Genomic DNA, 21,193 nt, shown 5'->3' with positions numbered 1-21,193 from the left:
ACGTATATATGAGTTGACAAACTGTGCACATAATTAAATGACTTGTCTTAGCAGAATCATACTAACAAGAGTCTGGGGAAGAGTTATTTAATGGGCCCTAATGTGGTGTGTTGCAGATCTTAAGAGTGCCATCAAAAATATTCAGTGTATAAAGTCTTGTTAACAATGTGACATAGACCAAAAGATGAGGAGGAAGCAGATTGGGTGTCACTGGATAAACGTAAAGGCAGAGCAGTTGGGCTAATCATGAGATTGCGACATGAAGAGTACATGCATTGATTCAAGCAAGGCAGATAAAGCAGCAGAATAACTGAGTGTTTTAGGAAATGATCACAGTAATGATGTGGTAAATATGAATACAAGCCCAATAAGAGGCAAAATAATCATCCCTGAAATGAGGAGGGCAGGAGCAATGCAGGTTTCTGGCTTCCCTGTTTACACAGTTATACTATTATTGGTATTATGTCAAGATTTATATTTGGTATTTCTAATGCTCTATAAACTATAACTAGCTGTTAGACAAAGCATTAACGATTTTGAAAGCTTAAATCATGTCTAGAAATCAGAGTTCATTTGTTTTTGTCAACATTCCTGGTTCCCATATCTGTTACAAGCTTCCATTAGCTGCACTGAAGAGATTGCATGGCAATCAGTGTCCATGTTCTTGGAAATAGGTGCAGCCTAGTCCTGAAATAGCTGATGTCAGTCAGTCTGCACTCTTGCTTTCTGCAGGGTGAAGCCTCTCCTTTCCTGGAGCTTATGCCCTAGTCCTAGATTTGTTGTGATTGTTTTGGGAAGCTGACTGTGCTTTGCTCAAGGAATCACACTGCCTTTTTCGAAGTGGACTGAAGGCTTCTTACAGTCATTTTGGGTGTCCATTCCAGCAAAAAGACAGCAAGCAGATACAAAACAAACAGTTTCAGTCTCAAACTTCACAGTGTAAACCATCAGTCAAACAGATCCCTCGGATCAGTTCTCTGAGTTGAGATATAACAATGTGTAGTACTTTTGAAAAGGGAGTTTCTACAACAAACGTCACCAAAGCCAACTACTTCATGTTGCCATAATAAAGCATTTCAGGGACTGGATTATTTTTTCCTGAGTAAATGTAATCCTTATGAAAGCTGTTTGCTTCATGGTTTGTGCTTGGGTGCAGAAGAACACCTCTGACCATGCCTTTTGCCACAGTGCCTTACTAAAATGACTGACACCAGGGAGACTGGCTTCCAGGATAAAGGTCAGAGTCTGCCTCTGCGGATGTTACAGTCTTTGTAGAGACAAGCTGTCATTCGTGCCTATGGACCCCTATGAAACACAAACATCTAGAATACACATCTTTGTAATAGAAGGGCTATGAAAGCCTTACAGTTACTCTCTACAAGACTGAGGGAAAAACTGCTTGCCCTGTCTGTGTTTCAGCTTGCCCTATGTGCTGGCAAGAAAGTGATTTTGACAATTTTCTTTATGTCAGATATTTGGCCTCATCAATAAAAATCCCTTTGTGGCTCACAAGTAGGAGAATCACACATCTAGCATGTGCTTGCCAGCATGGATGATGACAGCAGAAGCAATATCCTGTTTAGGGCTTGAGAAACCTGTGCCAGGAGAGCTTTCAAGCTCTGTCATGTTACCATCTTAAAAAAGATATATTTTACAGTAGCCAAGATTGTTTTGCTGGGTTTTTTTAAAGCATTTTTAAAGACACTTGACTTGTCTTAGTGTGGCAAACCTAAAAAGTGTGATTGTGTTCTTTGCTGGGAAGAGCAAAAGCTGAGTAAGTTGTAGTATTTGAAGACATGTTATACAGCTCTTTGCTGAGCAAAAGTGTGACTGTCTGAACTGAAAATAGTGTGACAGATTGGAGTGTATATTTTTAAATTTCAAGTCCCTCTTCTCTTTTCAGTGACATTTCTTTTGAGGGACTTCATGGTTTATGGCACTGACCCCACTGTACATTAGGTTATTGCTCTTGTAGTTAGAGCTGAACGTCTGGTGAGGAAACATGTCTGAAAAGCTGTCGGAGAATGATCTGCAGCTATTCTTTCTTATCATTTCTCATTTCTTTCTTACTTATTCTCATTCCTGGAAATAATAAGCAGAAGCTGAGCTGGGCACAGGCTGAGTTTGTGTAACTGTCTGAAGTCCCGGTGGGGTCAAGGCACAAGCTTTAGCAGTGAGGTGTCTGGTCTGTTTTGTCTTTCTCTGAAAAAAAGATGTGGAGTAGGGAGGCTAAATGTGAAAATGACTCAGAAGTAGAACAGTTTCAGTCATTACTCAGGCTTAGGTTTAGAGGACACTGGGGAGCATAGCAGGACAGGTCAGTCAGAACAGAGCAAAGGCTGTTAGAAAGCAAGCCTGGTCAAGGTGGCTGTGAGAATAATGCAGAAAAAGCTATTCCTGCAAGAGTCAGAGTAAACTTAAGTAGTGTTCTATGCTCAAATAAGGAGAGGAGATTGATTTTGGAATAGTTCTAATACTTGAGGAACAGTTAAACCAATTGTAGAGGATCAGAAAACATATTATCTGTGTGGTGCCAGGGGCTGAACTGTGCAGTGAGAATGAAACTATTAAATTTGCTCTGTAATTCAGATTTTAAGTTTTTGAAGTAGCAGAAGGGCGCTGCCGATTACATCTGCTCAGTGGGTACTGTTAGACAGTGATACCATATACTGAAAGGGACTGTTACGACATGGTGTGAAGGACGTTAGCCTGGGGATCTCCTGTTCATGCTATGAGTCTTGTGGTGGGTTTGAGCATACAAGCACAAGTACAATTTCTATCACATTGCGATCCGTCACACTTGGGCACAGTGGTCCATCACACTTGTGTGCAGTGGTTCTCTGCACAACAAGTGCAGGCTGCCTTGCAAAGTGGCTAGCTGCCATCTAAAGTAGTCCTTTGTGTCAAATCTGTCCCTGTCACTTTGCCTGCTCTAACTATTCTTCACTCTCATGTGGCTAAAATAATATCTTTCCATTCTTTATCCCACAGCAGCTGTGGGTGCTTGTTTGGAGGTCTTAATTCATACTCAGTGCTATTTCTATCAACACAGGCCTGCATATAGTGAATAGGATTCTTTTTCTGTGGTTATAGAGAAAAAGAAGATAGAAGCCCTTTTGTGGTACTCATTTTCTGCCGTGGTGGTCTCCCTCAGAAACGGCTATCGACTCCTGTCACTTCATTGTAATATTTTCTTCAAACAGTGCTCTGAAGAAGCAGGACCCATTTGCTTGGGAGCTGAACCAGAGCTTTGCCAGTGGTCACTGAGTGAGTCTGAGAGATGTGAGGAGGAGATGTGATGATGATCAGTGGCTGCACCCAGCCGCATAGTTAAGGCTACAGATGCACTCTGGGGTCCAGCCCTCTGCAAGATGGCCAAGTGGCCATCTGTCCGTGTGTCTGTCCAGGGAGGTTACTGCACAACCTTCTGGGAACATTGCGTGCAGTGATCGTGCCTGGGGTTCCCCTAGCTAGTACTGAGCAGTGTGATCTTGTTCATACAGTCCTGAGCAGGAGATTATTCTCCAAATACTATGCCAAGCGCAAGGTCCTACACCTGGGTCAGAACAATTCCAGGCATAGCTACAGGTTGGGCAGAGAAGAGATTCAGAGCAGCCCTGCGGGGAAGGACTTGGGGGTGTTGGTGGATGAGAAAATGAACATGAGCCGGCTTCAGTGTGCGCTTGCAGCCCAGAAAGCCAACCGTATCCTGGGCTGCATCAAAAGGAGCATGACCAGCAGGTCGAAGGAGCTGATCCTACCCCTCTATTCTGCTCTCATGAGACCTCACTTGGAGTATTGTGTGCAGTTCTGGTGTCCTCAACATAAAAAGGACATGGAACTGTTGGAACAAGTCCAGAGGAGGGCCACGAGGATGATGAGGGGACTGGAGCACCTCCTGTATGAAGACAGGCTGAGAAAGTTGGGGGTGTTCAGCCTGGAGAAGAGAAGGCTGCGTGGAGACCTCATAGCAGCCTTCCAGTATCTGAAGGGGTCCTATAGGAATGCTGGGGAGGGACTCTTCATTAGGGACTGTGGTGATAGGACAAGGGCTAACTGATTCAAACTTAAACAGGGGAAGTTTAGATTGGATATAAGGAGGAAATTCTTTCCTGTTAGGGTGGTGAGGCACTGGAATGGGTTGCCCAGGGAGGTTGTGAATGCTCCATCCCTGGCAGTGTTCAAGGCCAGGTTGGACAGAGCCTTGGGTGAGATGGTTTAGTGTGAGGTGTCCCTGCCCATGGCAGGGGGTTGGAACTAGATGATCCTTTCCAACCGTAACTATTCCATGATTCTATGAAATACTTTCATTATCTTTGGAAATATGAATTACATCCTTTAAGTGCTTATAATACCTTGTGCTGGATGCTTTTAGTAGCACGCTGCCATTAACTTTGGACAAGCCAAGGTTTCTGGTAAAAGCAGTATAATGTATTAAGCAGGAGTGCTTTTGAACATCTGTAGCAAACCCAAACCTAGTATATGCAAAAGTAGCTCAGAGCCCAGCTTGGCAATGTAAAGCCCTCAGAGGGCTGAGCAAGCAAATAGTTTTGCAGAGGGAAATTCTGCAAAGGGTCAGCATCGCCACCTAGCTTGAAGACTTTCTTAAAACATTTCAATAACGAGTTCACATGATGAAAGGTAACAGGGACAACGTGAGAATAGCAATTTTATGTTAATGTTTTATGGTATTGAATGGTTTAAAAAGAAAAAAAGACAAACATCATCAGAGTCCTCCTCTCTGCTGCCTGGGGGAAACTGGAGCCTTGTTAGGACTTTGCCAATGATTCCCAACTCAGAGCTTGCAGATCCAGCTAGGTGCCAAGCTCCAGTTAGGTGCCAGCTCTCTCATCTGAAGACCTCTAATTACCTGTAATAGATACTCTGTGCTATTTTGGCAAAGATCTGATTTCTGCCCTTTGTCTTTGGACTCATGGCCTTAATTTTTCAAAATCTACTGTGGCAATGATATTCAAACCTTGGGTTTGAATTGGTATTTTTAGATAAGCATTGGTATTTTTAGGTATTGGGTTTTTAGGTAAGTAAGTCCACTGTTGTCCTGGGTTCAGCAGCTTTTGCATAGTGGCAGTGAGCACACTTTTCTGCCCTCTTGCAGAGGTTGCCTGGAAGGCTTGTCTCAGGGCAGTCCAGTAGAGCATGAGATACTTGGCCTGCACTTTGTCTCCTATATTTAGTCACTTCTGTTTTGGGGTTTGCGTTGAAAAATGTCTATCTTGATTTCAGTAACAATTAAGGATTGTAATGTTCTGGTGAGAGCTGTTAGGCTTTTGAAAATGACGACTTAAGAGTGGAAGGAGAGTAGTTCCCTCCTCAGCCTTTTATTATCTCTCAGGTGGCAGAGTGGCCAAACCTGTAGATGTGTCCAGTGTCCTCCTCCTGCACATGCCCACAGCCGCTCCTCGATGTTTCAGTGTGTTTTCATAGGAAGAGAGGCTTTTACCTGTGTAGTAAAGGTTTGTACAAATGTGTGTAGTACAAAAGTGCCGTGCAGGTGTGGATGGACGTTTTCACAGTTAAAAAAGTTCCCATGTTGTGTCCAGGGCCTGGGGCTGTGACACTTCTCAAGACTTTTCGTATCAAAGCCATGTATTAAATTTTCAATGCCTGTGTCATCTGCTCAGCATAACTGGAGCCATCTTATATCACAGCACCATCTACTTTAAACATAAAAATTACAGTTCAGGCCTTATGTACTCTAAAAAAGTCTTGTCATGACAGCTATCAAGAAACTCTGACCACTGCTTGAGGTCTTACGTGGCTCCTGACCTGGTGATCTCTTAGACCAGTGATTAACTTTGTGGCATCTGAATAAGCAGGGTGAAGTGCAGGTGTATTTTATCAAAGTACCATTTAATACTTTTTTGAACAGTGAGGGACTTGCGTGTTTATTTGTTAAGTCATTTAGAGTCTTGAAATTCAGCAGTGATTTGGAGCTGTGTAGGAGCAAACAGCTGAAGAACAAAACTTATTTATTTAAGGCTGTATTTGAAACATAAATGAAAGGAGAAACCCCTTTTTTTTTGGTTTGTTTTTTAATAAAATGGGAAAGAAGAGGATGGCAGAGGGATGGCAGAGGTATTCCTGGTGTTCATTCCTAGCGTATTGCGGCAAGGCCCACGCGGTGGCAGCAAAGGGTGCGTTTTAGCGGTAGAAAACTAGGTCCAGGAATCCTTTCTACCAAACTTTTTCTCTGGATTTTTCTGTTCCGCGGCAGATCCACAGCCCTTAATTCATCGTGTCTTTCTTTAAAGGAATTCTGGGCCTTGAACCGTCCATGGTGTGTCACATATTTTTATAGTTTATATGTGACTTTTGTATGCTTAAAGTACTGAAATAATCTTTGTCAGTACCTGCATGTATTGAAGCTTTTTCTTGTTTTATTGCTTTTAAGTGGAAAATATATTGCCTAAAGGAAATCCATTCACTCCTTTGGGAGCCTGTGTCACTTAATAACAGTATGGTATTTGAAATGACAACACAGTGTTATATTTCACACATGATACCCAAAAATCTGAGTTGTGACTGCTTGTCTCAGAAATGTCAGCTCTCTTGTCTTAGATAAAGTGATTTTCAGTGGACCAGAAGATGCTCAGGTGCATCATTATTTAACCTTGTAAAGTGTCATTAAAATTGTAGGCATAAACCATTTTCTCTTTTGACACTAACTGCCACATTACTATACCAATAATACAAGTTGGCTGTGTGCTGAATATGTCAGGAGAGGGTTTGGCATGAATTTATTATCTGTGCTGGCAAAGGGTGTAAGTTATTCTTATAAAGCACTAGAAGACAGTGCATCTTTTTGGTGGACTTTTGTTATTGCTCATTTCTTTCACAGAAGTGGGAAATTACAACAGTTTAATAGCAGAAATTCCTTAGGAATATAAAACATTCCTTTAATTAATTCTAGTTAAGGTTCATTTTAAAGAGGATTCTGTTAAGTGATGTAGTGAATTGGAACGCGATTACAACCTGCAGTTGACAAATGCCTATAAAGAGGGTTTGCATTTCATTTAACAAGCTGAAACAAGGAAACAGTTATATAAATTTTTTAGAGCTGCAGTAATAGATTTTTATTAAATACTTCACCTCTCCCCAAATTAGTTACTACTCCTTTCCTTTGTCCCCAGTTGCAGCTACATACAGATTATTGTGTCCTGGAAGTGTGTATTTGCTTAAGGCTTTAAACCACGTCTTATTCAGGATTCTGTGTTTTAGTTTGTTTGATTGCTTTTTAATGAGTCAAGGATTAGTTATCATTAGCATAATTTTTAAAGCGAGTTTTAGGCACGAAACAAGCATCTGTTTTCCTAGCCACTGTTACTGTTCTACAGAAGTGCAAGGTCCACAGTGGATCTGTATTAGCCAGCCAGACTACTGTCATAGCCGTGTCTACCCAGCCATATGTTTCATGAGCTTTATGTTGACATATCCTTTGTATACATCTGTTTCAGTTATGTATTTTTACCATAATCATGCCATAAGACAAATCCTAAACTGTTGGGATTTTGTCTTTTTTTGTTTCAAGCTCTTAGCTAGAAAAAAGGGTTTAATATTTGTCCTTGCTCAGCTGGCAAATATAACTGTGTTACGCTGTGAGCTTCAGAAAGTTCAAGCTTTTGTGAGCTGCTAGAAGGAAAGGTTCAAATCCATGTCCTCTACGAAATTCTCAGATACTAATCCTTTGGGACCATTGCGAGTCTTTACAAAACAGTATGTGGAAAACAGGGACTCCCTTAGAATACATGTAGGTTTTAAACAGCACAGGCTGTAACAGGCTTACGCTATGTAGACGAATGTTGAAACAGAAAGCTTAATATGGTTACAAGAATTATGGCTGTAAAAATATTGCTCCAAGAATGCAGAAGGTTGCATTAAGTGCTCTTTGCGTGAGACTTTTTAATGCAGGTTGTCATCCCAGCTGGGATCCTAAGGCACACGTGTTTAATGAGATCACACCAGCAAAAGAAACCATGTTTTCCAAGTCACTGTGATTGAAAAGTCTCTTGAGCCAGCATTAGGATTTGAAAATCAAAGCTTATTTTAAAATGTACAAGCTAGTTCAAGGTGTTTGAGCCTTTATAGCTAAACATACGCTCAGTCATATCACCTGGTGAAAAAGTACCTCTTGGTTTCATGTGCTAAATCTGCCATATTGCTTCTATTTTTTGTAGAGTAGACCTCAACAAGCTTTTCCCTCTACTAAGCCAAAAAAATGGTAAAGCAAAGAAATTGATTAGTTTGGATGCAATTAAAAGATGATGCTTCTGAAATCCCAAACTTTTTAAAGACTAAGCAATTCATTCCCCAAACCACACTGTCTATGCAGACAGAGGATAAAGTCTTGCACATCACAGAACAGCCAGCATAGAATGGTCATAGATCTCAGGGTGTACAAATGTAGACAGGATACCAAAAAGCTCCCTTATCCATAAAGCCATCCCAGGAGTATTTTTGGTCAACAGGATCAAAGGCTGCCAAAAAACCTGTGGCGTACTTGGAGCTCTGATGTCGTGAAGTATCCGTAAAACGGGTTGCTCAGTTTGAGAGTGATGTTAATCACTTTGAGCAAACGACTGAAATTACTGGGAGTTTGTGGAGAAAACCAAACTGCAAGGAGAAAAAATAATAAATATCCAAGCCAAACCGTTTTCCTGTAAGCTCTTTTTGGTAGTTTAGGAGCAAAGGCCAAACCACAGAGATTAAAGTGACACAAAGTGCTGGGAGGAGTTCTTTGTCAAGACATAGGCAGCGTGCTATAACTATTAGTTCTCACCTAAACATTTACAAGTACCTGAGACTAATTCAGGCAGCACACATGACAAGGACTTACTCCCGAGCTGCATCTCAGGTAATTGTAAATGTTAAGGTAAGAACTATAGTTCTAGTACTGTTGTTAAATCCCCTTTCTCTAACAGCTTTTTTCTATTGATAAAATTAATGACTGGTTTTAAGAAGGTTGTCACTGATCAGAGATGCCGGAGGGAAGAACTGTAAGTGCTGAACACAGGCAGACCTATTAGCTAAGAACAGCAAATACAAAGGATGCTGTAGGCTGTGATAGGAAAAGCATGTGAGAGACAAAGGCATGTGCAGCACCAAAGGGGGTCGAGCTCCAGCCCTGGGCTGGACGGAGGAGCAAGTGTCTCTGTGGCTGTGACACAGCTGTCCTGTGGTGTTGCTATAGTGACAATGATGTGATTTTGGGAATGTCTTAGGGCTATGTAGACCATTTCCCCTTTCCTAATTTCAAATAAGTATCTTTTCTAGTGCTAGGGATAACTGACTAGATAAATTGATCATGGCATAATGTAGTTAAACCTTATGCAAAAGTCAGTTTATGGTGCTGTTACGTATTTTGTATTTGCATTTTGAGATACTATGCTTGTTTAAAGTGAAAAAAATCCACAATTTGAAAAGTTCAAAATGTCAATTAATATGCATGTATTCACATGAAACTGTATATGAAAGACTTCACAAAAGAACTTGTTCATTTTTTGATGGTATAGCAAATTTGGCCATTTTTAAGGGTTTCTGTTCACATCACAAATACAATAACAAGGCATATTTTTCCTCTGCCCATCTCATGGGCATTTACTGACCTCTCTTTTTCTCTTTTGAAGGCACAGATAATGGTTACAACATTACTTTTTTATTTCACACTGCTCTGGATTGAACTGACATGTAGACGCTGAGAGAGTTTTTCCTCAATCAGACTTTGACATTGTCAGTGTGCCATTGTCCATTTAGGATTATGTGAAATTACTCTGCTCTGTCAGCCCTTTTGCCAGTTCAGGAACCAGAAAATTGCGATTGCTACTGCCTACATATCTTGCTTTCTTTGCCTATAGCACACATATGCTTTTCTCTAACCCAGATTATCAAGTTTCAAAGGAAAAATAACCCAGGCTAAAATTAGTGGGTTACCCTGAAACTTGTAATGTGATGCCATACGTCTATGGCTAATTATGATGCAGGAGGCTAAAAGTCCAAAGACACCTCCAGAGACCTCTTAGGATACAGGCCTGTCAGGAGGATCTGAACAGTGTAGTGTCTTTTTGTATAGGAAATTGGGTCCTCAGGTCATCTCTTCTCACCATGAGCTGGGAAATCTGTAAAGCTGCAATCTGGACTACTAAGGTTTTATCCTTTGCCAGGGATGAAACTGGAATTGGGGCTTATCTTCTGCAGGGCAGTCTGAGAGGAGCTACTGCCAGTTTCCACTAGCGGAGGAGCTGGTCTATTACTGTCTTGCTTTTAGCTCATTGGAGGACATGGAGGACATTTGGATACACGCAAGCACTTCCATAAAAAGCAGGGTTTTTTTAAGAAGGAAAATGCTTCCTGGTGCTTTTCATCCTTCTTCATCTGGCTGAAAACCCCGAAGATATCAAGTACCTGGAATGGAAAAACGTGTAACACAGCTGCCACCCTCATGAAACATTTGCTTGCTCTAGGTACTGCTGCTGTATTCTCTTTTTATCATCCTAACAGAAGTGGGGAGAAGAGAGCCCACCTGCCCTGAATGTCTGTGCCAGTAACGAGGTAGGTGGTAGCAGCAGATGGGTAGGCAGCCTATTCCTCAGCCTTGTTATGCTGCTGGAGTGCAGGGTGCAGTTGTGATTGAGACTGCTGAACATGAAAGCCATGGCAGAGAAGAGAAAGAAACTGGAAAGTGCAGGAAGAAATTTTCTCTGGCAGCAGCAATAGCAGCAGCTGTGACTCAAGACAAATTTGGCCCATGTTGTGGTTCAGCTCCCACAGGGTAACACCTGGGATAATAGTCTCTTGCAGTGCCCTTCTGATGGCTCTGGGTGCATTTAATGCCTTACTTTTGAAAGTGACTACTTGTGTGAATGAAATGGAGCACTTGAGGCCAAATTATGGTCCTAATGCTGATGGTTAAACCGCTTTTCCTAGAGAGAGCAATCTAAATTGTCTCTGTTCTTCACCATTTAGTAGAATGGAGAAAATGGAAGAAAATGGATGACCAGGCTTACTTTCAGAGAAACTATGACTTGAGTTTATTTAAGCATTTATGATTGCAGTCACCTCCAAAAGTGCATGCATTTGTAAAACATATTTTGTTGTCATCTTGAAAAATCACTGCACAGCCATTTTTATGGAAATCTCTGAGCTTAGCGACTGATAATACAGATCTTCCCATCGCTTTATCCAATGTTATAACCACCAAACACCCTAAAACCACAAATGTAGCAAAAAAGAGTTGTCAATTTAAAACATATTTACCTGCATTTTTTAGCAATTGCATGTGTTTTAGGCCTGTTTAAAGAGAATGTGTAAGTGTGATGTAAGTAAACTGTGCTTTAATGATTAACTCTCAAGGTTACTGCCATTTTTTTATAACAAGGTGTCTGGCTCATGGGTGGCATTTGTTCATTAATACATTCATACCTCTGCAAATCAGCAGATTAAGAGATGTGCTTGTACACGTGAACTTGAATTTTTCATTCAATTTAAAAAGTGACTTTTTTTTTTTTTTTCTAATCCATGAATTTTGTATTTTTGATAAAACGTTATGATTTTTTCACCCAAAGTAGAGTTTTGAAATTTCTCAATTTTGTCTGTGACATTTTTTGAGTTTTTAGAAAAAAAAGGTATATTCCAGTAAAAGAAAAATGATTAAAAATCTACTTATTTGATACACACCTTTTGATCTCTTTGGATGTCATGGAAAATTTGGAAATACTCAGTTTACCAGACAGGAAAGGGCACAAATTAAGATGGTAAAGCAATACTGTATCTCATTCCTGTTACTTGCATTATTTTAAGTGATAGCTACCTGCATTAATGTAAAATAAAAATAGAAGTATTTTTACTATCGACTTGGACTAGAATCCTTAGTCTTCTCTGAGCAAATAAATCCTTAGTCTTCTCTATCAATACTCATAATATGAAGAAACCTTAATCTCTATTCCTCACCAGGAAAAAAGACTGTAAATTTGGGAAGGGAGCAGAATTTTTCAGGAACTGATAAAGCAAATTTAGTCTAAAAAATATACCGAGGTGATCAAAAGCTTTCTTGCTTTATTTAATTTTTTTTTTTTTTTTTGGTCAATTTCTCAGATACAGTTGCTGTTTCTTCTCCCTGTGAGTCTTTGTGCCAAATCTTGAGTTCCTTAGTCAGAATACCACTGAATAATCCAGCATTCTTGCTTGGCAGGAGCTGCAACACCCAATTTACCTTCTATTCCTGGTAAATAACAGAGAGTGTCTTAGAATTTCATCAGCCTTTTCTTCACAGAAATACATTTTAAGCCTTTTTCTCACTGCACTCATCCGCAGGTTTTGAAAAGAGTGTTTTTATTTGCTGGTCAACAACATTGTGCGAAGTTTTGTCACAGGACTTTCTATCTTTTTTTTGGTTTTAATTTTTATTTGTGCCAAAACTGTATATTGTGTAGTTTCAGCACCCAAAGTAACTTCACACTTGAATAAGTAGCCAACACAGCAGTTGCAGCAGAGACGCAGTTATTATTTTGAATAAACCACGGAATACTTGCTGTAAAAAGTGAACAATCAGTTCAAAATTCGTCCAGAATTCGAAGGTCAATTTGAATAATGTACAAATAACAGCCTGCACTAGATGGCAGGAAAAAAAAAGATAAATTAATGAAAAGAAATGTTTGTAACGATTGTACCCACAGCTCCATGTCCTGGTTGTTCAGTTAAAATTAGCGGTAAAGCATTATAATTAACACGAAGTTTTCAATATCTTTCAGACAAAATGCAATTATATCCACTGAAATATTTACCTTACCCATTCTGTAGGGATATTCTGTGAAAGGATGAATGGTGTATTTCAGAGTGTCTTGATTGTGTTTGTGTATCAGTACCTGTATGTATATGTAGAGACAGAGTAAGTTTAGTGACGTATAGCTATTTCTGAAAAGATGGAAAGGCCCATTTTTATTCTGAAGATACATACTTTTGCCTAAAGGCATTACTCGGAGTTCGTTATTGAAAGATTTTTTTTTTAATATCTCTTTCTTTTTTTTTTTTTTTAAGTAAAACTTTTGATGCAATTCACCAGCTGAGGAGTGAACGAGCTTGGAAAAACTTGAGCACAAAACTCCAAAATTGCATGCTAAAGTGGTGCTAATGCATGCATTCAAGAAGATTAATATAACTTAGGGTACAACTATTTTCCAATGTGAAAGTTTTCCATACAAAGATCTTTTACAGAAAATTCTCGAGTGCTGTGCATATAGGTTAGAAATATTTTGCCACTTACCAACGGTCACGTAGCAAAGCGGAGGTTGGGGATTTATTTTTAGAGGCATTTTTACTATAAAAGAATCAGCATGACTGTGGTGGAGAGCACTGCTGGTTGTAAAAGTTATAATGAAGCATTGAAAATGACACGGTTAGAACCTATCTAAATGGAAGCAGCCTGTAAAAAGAGTTGTGATAAAATAGCTTTCACTGACACATGCTCTGAAAAGTAAAGATACACAATAGGTTCTGCTTCTTTCAGGTGACCCATTGTAATACCTCAAGGCTATCTAACACATAATGGTAACTGGGAACATAAAGTGATACTAGGTAACAGCAGATTTGACACCTGCAATTAGTTCTCAAGTGAGGAAGAAATGATAATAGTATCAAAAGAACCTTTTTCTGGCCTTAAAATGATTGTGAGGCTAAGAAAGGGAATATTACTTTAGCACTTAGCTATCTGAGGATGACACCCCGCTCTGTATAAAGCACAGTGGGAGAACTTGCACAGGGCTTTTGTTCTTGTCTTAGAGGAGTGAAGGCCAGTACAGAGCAAAATCCCTGATGCCTCCCTGTACATCAGGTCCACTCCTGAGCCACATGGCAGCAATGGCAGAAATCTGTATTTTTGGTTCTGTGTCACCAGCTATTAGTGACCTGCATGTCCCGTGCTTCTTGGGCTGAGTACTGTGGCTTGCAAGAGTGGCTTAGGGTCAGAAGAAAAGAAACCTTACATTATACACTTCAGAAACGTGTCACAAAAGACAGGAAGTTTCCAGGTCTGAAAATACTCCTCTTAGCTTCTGGGTGCATGTAGTAACATGCAGCACTTGAGATCACCAATGGCATCTATCTTTTAGTCTTTGTTTCAGAGTTATAGTGTTGATAATTAAAATGGCTTTCTTACAAAATGTCCACGGATCTGGTTGGAGATCCCTAAGTCCCAGTAGCAGGTTTGAGATCACCAGGGTGGTTGGTTGTTCATTTTAAATCAGACTCCACGGCATTTGAACCAGCCTATATTACAGTTACTACCTTCTAGCTAGATTCTATTCTAGAGGTCTGATACTGATCTGAGAATTTCATGACTGCCTCCCGTACCCTGATAAATCAGGAGTGTTTCTAGTGAAGTGAAGAGATCAGGAATTGCCTCTTAAAATGACCCTATCAATCAAGTAAAAGGAAAAGTCCTGGAAGTAAAAATCAAACATACACATATTATAGAATCAAATAATAAATCAAAATATGTTGATGTTTTTTATTTAAGGGCTTGGATACTGCTGCAAATATGTCATACTTCTTGTGCAGGAGCTGCAAAGTCTCAGAATACCATAGGACCAGGAAAAAACAAATGGTGCTTCAATAGAGCTCCGTGTTCTCCACAGCGATCAGGATATCCCACCGCTTTTTATCAGAAGGAGGTTGAGGAAATAAGTAATGCTGGCAGCTGTTCTGCATATGTTCTGCATATAAAGCATGGATTAGGGTGGTCCGCAGGATGCTTATTCCACATATGTGCCACTTCCCAAAGAAAATTTCCTGAGACAAAGAGACTATAAGAGTCAGACTTTGGCCAGGTGACCGATATTCACAGTACTTCTTGTTGCCTTGTGACACTTGCAGACAAAACTCTCTAGTTGTCAGGGTTGCTAAAGCTTTTACTGTTAACAGTAACAAGCTTTCTGTCTGGATCAAAGGTTATTGCCTGTTGCCCTCCTTTGCTAGATTAACATCAGTGTAGTTCCACATTAATATTATTTGTATTATTTATTGTATTTTATATTGTTACATTATTAGATACTATTTTATATTTAATACTAATTTATATTTACATGAAATTTGCTAACATTTTGATTTCTCTGTTCAATTCTCAATTTTAACCATTATTTTCATTACCCTATCATCATAAAGTGAGCATCTTTTTTGTTAATGGAATCTTGACATTTAATTGAACATATGTATCTGTGGAACTGGTGAAGAACATTGTAGTAACAGCTGTGAATGTCTCTTTATCTATTGACTTATGCCAAGAGGGGATTTTAAACAGGGCCCCATTTTGAGGTAGTGATTTGAGTTTTCTAAACTGTGGGATTTATTTGTGAAGACACTGAATGAATTTGAAGGAAAACAGTGCATGCTTTGAAGAGAGGCAGGAAAGGGACTTAGCCTTTTCCAAAGCACTGGTCAGACCTCAGGCTTATAGAAGGCGTAAGGGCACACTGCTGAAGATGTTTCACTGCGGAATAGTTTAAACAGATCTTTATTTTGTAAAGATCTCCAACTGTCTCGTGTTTTTTAGAAACCTCTGTATGTAAGTCATCTTGTCCATTAAAGGTGAACAAAGAACCTAAATACATCTTACAGAGAATACAGTTACAGAGGAGTATTTAACCAACACACCAAGTACATCAGATTTTAGGAGGTTTTTGAGGCTGTGGTTTAAGATATCTTAAGCCTGCAGAATCTAGGTCTCAGGAGAAGGGAGGAGGAGGAGAAAACCAAGGGTCCATCAGACAGTGTTCCTGAGAGACACAGACTTTGAAAAGTGATCCAGCACTTCCCTAAACCAGTTGGATTAGGAAGATACATGATAAACAACTTGTTATCTGTTTGCACCTGACTGGTGTCACCTGAAAAGAGAACCTGGACTTCACATTTGAGCTAACAGCCCTTTCAGGTCAATCCAGGTTTGCCACTGGTGTTTTCTGATTCAAAACAGTGCAGATTGCCCACAGAGCAAAAAATAGTGAAAGGTAGAAACCTATTCTTTCTGTTGAGGTTTTTAGAGTTCTAATACAAACGTTGAAGAAAGGCTCTTTTGGGGTGGGGTAGGTGGGTCATCATGATAAAGAATACCAGGTAGATGTGGCACAGGTAGCGCTGTCTGTATATTCTCTAGCAGAGATGCAGATTTATTTTCTACTGGTATAAAGCTGGTGGTTCATCCAGGGATTTTTTGCTTCTGTGCCTAGAAAACTACATTGAAATTCTAAAATCAGAGTTAAGGCAGCTAGAGGGCACTGTGGCTAAACATTTGTAACCTGCTTTTTAACGAGACCTTGTTTACTCCCCAGACATATATTGTAATTTGGAATTAATAATAGCTTTGAAGTTACCTTTTGTGTCTTTTGTCATTTCTAGAATGCATCAAAAGTACTGTAAAAAAGCTTTTGAAAGATACGCTCTTTCCATCTTTCATGAACTTTCGAATGAAGAGCCGAAAAGATACAGAACAGGGAATTATTGAATTCCTACAGAAGATTATATGGATTATAAACTATATCCATATTTACAGTGCCATCTGCACATTTTCAGGTGTTGAAATTTTCTATCCATTACTCACATTGGTCTAATTAATAAATAAGGGAAGTTGTTATCCGTATGTTGTACTAGGATCTCAGTGTATGTAGGTACATGACAGATGGGATATTCCCATAGATGTGAAAAGTTGCTTTCCTCATCAGCGATTCAGTGCAGTGCATAAAATATTATTTCATGAGTTTGTTTGGTCTTTACTCTGAATGTCTGGAAAACTGAGTAAACAAAAATAGTGTTCTGTTACCTGATCAGCTCCTTCACATGTAACTAGCATTACTTCATCCGTGAAGTGTATCTCATGGAAATTCTACCAAAGAAAGATTTGAGACTTTGACTTATAGGGAAAGGCAGCTTCTGAACACACAAGATTGGATTTAAAGTCAGATTTTGTTTCATAGACTATCTCAAGGAATGCCTTAGCCCTCCTGTGACCTCATTTAAACGAGTAGGACAATCTATGGTGAATGGGTAATCTTTGCTGGATATGTGGTACATGCATAGCTAATGGAGAAATGGCTTTACAAAATCCATCTTTAAATATATACAGATAAGTATTTTGAGATACTTAGGGCTGTGCTGTAATTTAAGTGATTCAGAGTGCTATCTTTTGTTTCCTATGTAAAAATGGTGAAAATCAAATGAAGTATTACATTATTTTTCATGATACAAGAATTCTTGGGTTAATATTTCATCAGGATGCAACATGGTTATGTATGCGGTTTGTTAATGCAAAGTTTATATTTGACCTATCTGAATGCTTTTATCTACATAAATCACATACCAATTAACTGCTGTTATTTAATTACACCATCTATTTGATGGAATCATTTATTAATCCTATCTCATTCGGCATGTGCTGGTAGCTGTTCACAATTGTGACGTTCAGCTGGGATTAGTTTCATGCTGCGTGTTGCAGCTGCACCATGACTCAACTCCTCTTCTGTCTAGGTTTTATTCAGGGAGGTGACAGTATGTGTAACAGCTGAGCCAGCTATCAGCCTTGGGTTTATTGGGGGATTGAGTGCATGCTCAAGGCAAAGATAAAATGACTTCTGTCCTTAGGAAATGGGACTTTTTTCTTTTTGGGTTGCTTATGATTGACCCCATTCCTGATTTTTGGCCTTGTTGTTTTCCAGTGTCATTGAAAATTATGCGTCTGCATCTTTACAGCAGAGCTAAGTACATCCTGTAGGAGAACATCTGAATTTGCAGTAGGCTTGCAAACAGTAAATACAGATATTGAATTTTTGTCATCCTACCGATAGCTATGCTACTTCTGTGCATATTGTGCAATGTATGCTTTTAAAAATGTTAATTGGAACCTACAGGGCTGATTTAAACACTAAGTGTATTAAATTCATGATTTGTAAGATTTGTTACCAGCTGAAGCCTCAGTACTTTTAATTAAAGGCAGCTGATTTTATCAGTTCAGTTGTTCTTTACTTTCAAGGAGAAAACTGCTACAATAAACCACCAAAAAGAAATGAAAGTTTATTCGGGTAGGTTTGAAAAGAATCCAATTGACCTGCTTGAATCCTTAGATTACAGGGAAGCTACACAGGGTAATTGATTCCTCTCACGGAGACTCAGAGTCTCAACGTGAAAGTAAGATCTCTACATAAATGCTTTGTTAATTCTGAGTTATGTTTGAGGCAATCGAACATACAATGGATTGTTCTTCTCTCTTTTCCCTTTCTCTCTCCAAGAGGACACTTGTTTTAGTCCCTTCTGTCCTGTGGTATAAAGATCAAAAACTAGACTAATTCAAGGATTCAGTAGAGTGTATGTTTTAAATAGAAATCCTTCCAGCAGTTAATTCTGCAAAACACCTACTCTGTAAGTGTAATTTTGTGTAATCCCAGAAGTCCACAGAGAACTTGTTTTCCTTTGTTGCGTAAATTAATCTCAAACAGGAGTATTGCTCTGCACCAATGTTCTGTGACTACTTAAACTGTAATTTCCCATAGATGTAATGAAAGCTGAAAAATGCTTTTATTCTGATCATTTGATAATCCTTTAAGCTCAGAGAGCAGTTTTGGTCCCTGTAGTAATTCTTTGTCATTGTTGACAATGTACTGTACATCTGGATATTGTAAGACCAAACATAGAGGAAAAATATCTTCTCTTGCACCTGTTCTTTCCTTTTTCATGCATCATAATCAAATAGATGGTAACAAAAGCAAGATGGATCCAGGTTTGATTTATACTGATTAAAGTCTTTCTCAGATAAATGGAGACAGACAGTGATTGATTAAGTGTCAGACTGTATTTTTACTAATGAAATGTTAGAAGAGTATGGTGGATATCCAGTTTCCTGCCTTGTGTGACCTGGCATTTATATGGCTACAAATGGCCAGTCACAGTTCTCCCTGTATTGCAGCCTGTGATTAAGGTGAAACCCCTCCCTTAATCTACTCTTAGGGGTGAGTTTACTTCTCAGCCCTCTGAGCTTTGTCTGAGAAGATGTTATCTACCCTTTATCCAGTCTCACTGCCTGTATGTTTTGGGCCATTAAATACCACCTCTTTTGGGCATTAAGGAGTTTGACAGGGCTCAAATATCCTGCCCTCTGTTGATGATACATACTAGGATGTACACATTGCTGCGTCAAGGAGGAGAATCTACAGCTCTAAAGTCTTCTGAATCTAAAGAGCTAAATATATCAATGGACAGTTAATCTGCTGCTTCCTTTGGTAAGCTGTTCTGAGGACTGTTGCGCTGCTTTTTTGGTGTGAAAGTTTCCAGCTCTGACGATGGTTTCGTGCCTTTCCATAATAGACTGAACAGTCTTTGTGTCCCCAGTTCTTTTTTTATGCCATGAAGATATGTGTAGTCTTTAACCAGGTCACCTCTCAGTTCTATTTTAATCAATTAAACAGGTAAGTTTTAGAACTCACTGTATGTCTTTTCTCTAGTCCTTTTTTTGGCACAGTTTTTCAATATGCTTTAAGAATGTGTATGAAGCTGTACGCAGGATATTTTATATCAGTCTCACCAATGTTGTGTATAAAGGTAAAATGATTTCTGTTCTTCTGCGTAGTGCTTCTTTAATTGATGCAAATTAGCTGCACTAAATCTTTTCATCCTCATCCCTTCTCTAGTGAATTCTGTCATTCACATCCACCCCTCAACTAGCTAACAGTGCTCCTGGTATAAGGAGTGTATTAGACCATTTAAAATGTGCTTTGCTTTTTCTCTCACTACCTGTGTGTATTTGGAAAAAACCCTGATAAATACTGTTTTACATTGATTTTTTTAATAAAAAGACCAGTTGCTACTAATGGTAATGTTTCATTGTTTCTTTTCTATACTGCTCCCCCTATAGAGGCAATTGACCCTAAAGACCTTGATTGTTCCTGTTACTGTTTATTCCTTTAGACATTTTTGAGTACAGTGCTGCCCTTGGAAATACACAGAATTTACCTCTTAGAGCTTATACTGAAGGTTAACGTTGGCAGTATCTGAGGCCATTGCCACTGATAACCAAATACATTGCTCCAGAACAGCTTCCCACAGCTTGTGCTGACAACCTGAGGGAAACAATGAGATACCTTGACACCATATATATAAGGAGGCAGGTGCAAAATATGACTCTTAGCATTACCCACAGTCACACAGTAAGTATTGTTGTAGTCAGAAGAGGTACTGAAAGAAAAAGCATTTGGGCACTTGGAGCCCTTAATGTTTTAATTGCTTCCATTAGTGCTCATCCAACAGGTGAGTGCAAACTCAGCTGTTGGGTAATGTAAGCAGTGGTAGAATGCACTGGTTGCAGTGGTGAATGCCAGGATATACCTTGCACTCTGCAATTTTATTCCTTTCTTTTCTGTTTCCTATGACCAGAGGGAGTTCCAGTTTAAGCCTCTTCTGGCCTCTGTAGCAGTGTGTTTTGAAGGAGAATGAGTGTCATATATATATATATATATATATATATATATATATACTGCTAGAGTATGACATGAGCTACTGAAGCTTCAGGAAGGAGGTGGGAGATGAACCTGGCAGGCTGCATAGTTGAGTGCTATGGAGGTCAGAGAATAATAGTTGGCTTTTTGTAACTCTAATAGCAAATAGAGCAAATACTGAGGTTAGTGCATTGCGAGTCAGATGCCCTCAGTGCCCAGCAGCTGACTGTCTTGCAAGAACCTTTGTGGCATGGACAGGAGACAGCAATAATACGTGTATAGGAGGGGCTGAGTCAAAGTACAGACAGTAACGCAAAGCTCAGGGAGGACGTTTGACCTGCATGCTGGCACTGCACATGCTAGTGAGGAACTGTAGAAGTGGTGGTCACTTTTGGATTAAAAGTATTCCTGTTATGATGTTTTGTTTCACATATAATTGTGCTTCCTTCATCCCTTGGGTTTCTCACAGTGTTTACCTAAGGCCTTTTGAAGCTGTTTACAGTTATGGGAGATTAACTTGTTTGCTGCTGAGAGCATTTATTGTTCAGTAGCAGCTGTTGGTTTTGTCTTGTTTTTTTTTTCCTTGTTTATAATAGACAGTACTTTTTTTTCTGTTTTCTGCATTAATAAAGTGTCTATTTCTAAACTCATTAGAAATTTTATATTCTAATACTCTAAATTCAGTATTCTGACAGATTCCATATAGTCCT

At 39.3% G+C, this 21,193-nt stretch overlaps 1 protein-coding gene across 2 annotated transcripts in view; it reads left to right on the top strand.

Annotated features, from left to right (window-relative positions):
• TMEM117 (transmembrane protein 117) overlaps positions 1 to 21,193 on the top strand; it is a 227,018-nt gene that overhangs the window by 36,768 nt on the left and 169,057 nt on the right. The gene's annotated exons all lie outside the window — the stretch shown is intronic.

This window comes from Pezoporus wallicus, unplaced genomic scaffold (assembly GCF_028554395.1).
Source record: "Pezoporus wallicus isolate ANWC-B61680 ecotype Strahan unplaced genomic scaffold, APGP_CSIRO_Pwel_v1 contig_4722, whole genome shotgun sequence".
NCBI classification, from domain to species: Eukaryota; Metazoa; Chordata; class Aves; order Psittaciformes; family Psittacidae; genus Pezoporus; species Pezoporus wallicus.
Note: the sequence above shows the minus strand (reverse complement) of the source record. Positions and strands in the feature narration are given on the sequence as shown.